Here is a 4,816-nt window from a genome sequence, read left to right on the forward strand (position 1 = left end):
TACATCAGGAACCTGCCAGTTCCTAGGAGGACGAATTGTGTCTTGGTTTAGCAAGAAACAACACTCTATTGCTACAAGTACGGCTGAAGCCGAATACATAGCAGCCGGAAGCTGTTGTGCTCAAATTTTGTGAATGAGACATCAGTTGAGAGATTATGGCATAAATGCACGAGAAGTGAGCATAAAATGCGATAACACGAGTGCAATCGCCATTACGCATAATCCTGTGCTACACTCTCGAACTAAGCATATTGACATTAAGTATCACTTCATTCGTGATCATGTCGAGAAGAAAGACATATCTCTTGAGTATGTTAATACTGATGATCAACTTGCAGATATACTCACGAAACCCTTGAGTGAAGCACGATTCTCCTCTCTAAGGCATGAACTCGGAATTATTGAAATGACATAAAGCCAAGAGAATCAAATCTGCCAAGATTCTTACTCTCGAAAATCAAAAGATTTGATCCATCCTCACACGCAAGGATCTTTATAAATGAGATACACTATGAGGATAAAATTTCATATCTAACAAAAACTCTAGTGTGTGTTTTTGCATGTGCAGGTATGAGTACGGGAAGCGAAAGAACCATCACGGAGGCACAAGAGTGAAAGAGTGAAATTCTTAGTGAACCACTAGTGACTGAGCAAGAGGTTAATCAGTTTCTTGAACGCGCTCAACTCATACAAAACCTTCTTCGTGACACAACCGATAATGAGTCAAGAGAATCGTTCCACTCAGTTGGCAACCCTATTGGATATGTCAAGGAAGACAGTGTGCTGGAACTAAGTGATAGCTTTGACTACTCACCCTCAAGCACTCCTACTAAGATAGCATCCCCTCTCAAGTCCACCGCAAGCAGCAAGAAAAAGAAAGCCTGAATAACATTGTTAGGCCACGGTGACAAGTTGTGATGTTATTATGTTCATGATCTTTTAATTTATGACTCTATCTTTCGTTATCTTTTCAAAATGATGTCAGTATCTAAAAGATTTTGTTAAGATTCGCACGATATATTTTGCCTATATATTACTTTCCTATTTCATGAGCTTTACTCATTCTCAAAAACCTTAGAAAAGGAAAAGGTTTACAGGAATGGACAAAGGGAAAGGAAAGATCGATGAAGCTGAGAAAAGAGCTACACGCCTAAAGCATCACTTGCGAGAAGCAAGTAAGTTACCAAATGCCACCATCATTAGGCTGGAAGAAGATGGGGAAAGGGTCATCGTAACATACTCCATGCCTAACACAGCACCAAAAGAGAAGGAAACTCTTGACAAATTGGTCAATGAGTCCAGGGCTAAGAAGGCATACTGCATGGAACAAGCCACACGGCTTGCTAAAGAGAGAATTCTGATGATGAAAAGCTCTAATAAGCAAACACCATATGAAGTTCCTCAACCTAGTGATCAATCTTATGAAGACTTCACTATGGTTCACTCTCGGTCCTCAACTCAGTCACCCGAACCCACTCTCTCACTTGAGGAGTTGGATGAATATGCAAAGAAGGCAAATCTGACTGATGTGACCGAAGAGATGACTCGTCTGGAACTTCACGTGTCTTATCGCTTTCTCTAAGTTGTTGTATGCTGTACTTTCGTGACCTGGAATCCTCTTCTCTATCCTTTGTGATCTAATAAAGATGCTATCCATTTCGTACTTAGGTCTTAGAATGAATATACCTCTTGACTATGCTTAACTTTGTTTGTTTCTTGTCCAAAGTAACAGGAAATCTCATCGCTCATACGTAATCTGGTCAAAAAGGGGACCATAGATTATCATGCGTTTTATGACTTTTAAGTTCATTGAAGTTGGAGTGTCATAAAGAAACAAGTTAACAGTCAAAGTCTTGCTTGGAATTGATAACTCTTGAATACATTTATGAGCATTAATTGTGACGTTGAAATTAATGTGTAACAGACACATGAGCTATATTGATCTCTCGCTATAAAAGGAAGTGAATTCTTCACTTTATATTCATCCTTCTTTTCTTCACCTATGGCTCCAAAGAAACCTTTTCACTAGAGGTGACTCTCACAAGATAAGAGAGGTTGCAAGGCGTATCAGGGAAGAACAGGGTGATCTTTACCCTGGTAACAGTCCCACAAGCTCTTGTGGACCTCCTCTCTGACTCAGACTCATCTCTTCAATATGATGAGATGGCTGGTTTCATTGTTGAAAAATCTGAAAGTGAGGAAAGACCCTCAAAAGATCCCTGCTCAGGTCATCCTAGATGATCCCAGCAAGTGGGTTGATCGAGATTACATGGCTTTTCTGGCTCAAGAGGATTTAGAGGAGAAATATGATAAGGAGGAAGAACCCTGAATCCTCATCTGGATTCCAACTATCCACGAACCGGGAAGTGGTACAAGCAGATGTTGGGAAATCTGAAGAAGGGAAAATCTGAGTCATCTGGAGTCAAGAAAAACGAGAGGAAGAAAAATTGATCCTTTATCTGTTGTATCTTATCTTATGTACTTTCTTCTCTCGGCTCTATGAATAATGAAATCTTGTTGGCTCTGGTTTCCATTTTGAACGAGACTTTATGTGTCTTATTTATCATCTGTCTAAAATCTTGAATCAAGGACAACTCTCTTGGAAAAGAATATTTTCCCTAAGGCGTGCCTTGGTCAAGTCATTCGGGCACATCTTTTGAGAGGCTCTACTCTCTATTTAATGGACCCTCTCAATCCTCTATGGACTCACTTATCTCGTCTCTTAAAACTCATGGATAAAGGGAAAGAAAAAGCCCTCACATCCGAGAGCTTATCTGAGGCCGAAAAAAATGTCTCAACATGTATCTTGGAAACTCAATTGAGAAAGGTTCACCATCTGGGAAGGAACCAGAAATCTCAGAGTTCTACTCTCTTGTTCAACTCACACCCCTTCTGAAACATGAAGAGAAGTATCGTGCACTGTATGCTTATGCCTAAAGCCAAAGTTCTGGCTGAACTAGACAACATGGAAAGACGAGGTCTTTCTAGAGAAACACTGGGAGCTGATCATGAAACTCTCATTGCTGAAGTTTTTGCTCATGAGATTCCGAAAAAGGGAGTACCTTGAGCATGCACGAAAGAAGAAGGGCAATATCGAGTAAAAGCTGGCTCTGCCTGCTAATACACGAGAGATTGTAATCGTTTTTACGTATGTTATGTGTAATAAATCTCTCGGGTGATGTACCCTTGTTGTTGTAAGAAGGATCTATTTGACTTTATTTGTCTCACAAATCTTATGTTATAATAGGATTATCTATCTTCGGGTTTGGAATCGTGTCTAAGACGGTTCTTTATTAACTTCCAATCCAAACCGTTTAGATGAATCATAATGAGGATCATGTGGCCGAGAAAAATGGTCCACTATCCCACTCTGTCTGACACAGATTGAGACGTGCATTTAATGCACCCATAAGCACTCAAGTGCTTTTCTCTCTCTTCATTTAATGATGGAATGATCGTTTTCTGATCTGCACACAATCTTATCACTCTCCCATGTTGATCAGTTACCATATTGGAGAAGAGGAACCGGTAGTTCTTTTGAAATTCAAGTGATCCATTGGTAAATGGGCCATCCATAACCGGTTACCCGGTGCTTGCTAAAACCCTACTTAAACCTTCTTCTCTTCAAGCATCACCTCTTACACAACTCTCTCTCTCTAATTCCTCATAATCCTCTGTCTATCTCAAATTCTCAACTATGGCGGAATATCCACAAACTTCACCAACTGATAAAGAACCAGAAACACCTTCCACTCTGGAAATCCCAAGCTTTCCAACAGAAGATCTAAGGTTCATTGAATCCAGAGTACCATTCATCGTCGGCGGCAGTATGTGAGACGCGCATGGTTTCCTTGAGTATATCCTGGATAGAAGATTTGGAGAAAACATCATACATCTCCTCACAGAAACAGGATTATATGGCTTCATCACACATCTTTATACTATATGGCATCCAGTTGACGTAACTCAGTTCTATATGAATGCCTCAATATCCTCTGATTATCTGACCATTACCTCCAGAGTCAATAATCATCATGTGGTCTTTACCTCGGAGGACGTTCGATCAACATATGGGTTTCCACAGAGAGATGAGTCTTACAATTCTGACATTATCTATTATCATCTCGACCCAGAGGACTTCTACGAATCTATCAAGAACAACCACGCCCCCTCCAAGGCAGAAATCACTTGGCCTTTAAAGAAGAAATGGTTCATACTAGATTATGAGTTCACTGTTGATATCTTCAATAAACTTGTCGATCACAAGACCTCGGGGACTGATGATGTGACGAAGGAGAAGTTGAAAATGCTGCATGCTTTCTTGAATGGATTTAAAGTCAATTGGTCAAAGATCATATTCAACAATATTGCTCACACCATCACTTTTCATCGGAAGAGTCCAGGAGACATTGCAAAGAAGTTAGGGTACGGCTTTGTGATAAGCCATCTTCTTGCAACAAAAGGAGTTATTTTGCGCCCAGGAATTCGGCCTGGCCAGAAAGCATGTCACATGAAACAGAAACCATCAGGGTACGACAAACAGAAGGCATTAGAATTGGGTATTCCTATTGAGCAAGTGAAAACCAAGAGGAAGTCAAGAACCCCTAAGGTTTCGGAGGACGATCAACCCAAGCCGAAACGACAAAAGCGAGAAAAACACTCCTCTCGGAGTAAGGCAATGAAGACAGAAGCTACTCCATCTGTTCCAGTTCCTCCGAAATCTCCGCAAGAGGCGAAAGATCCTACTTCACCTTCTCCTCTACCAGAAACAATCATTGTCAAAGATTCATCTGAAGACGAAGACAATCTGATTCTC

The sequence above is a fragment of the Ipomoea nil genome, unplaced genomic scaffold (genome assembly GCF_001879475.1).
Source record: "Ipomoea nil cultivar Tokyo-kokei standard unplaced genomic scaffold, Asagao_1.1 scaffold1264, whole genome shotgun sequence".
NCBI lineage: Eukaryota > Viridiplantae > Streptophyta > Magnoliopsida > Solanales > Convolvulaceae > Ipomoea > Ipomoea nil.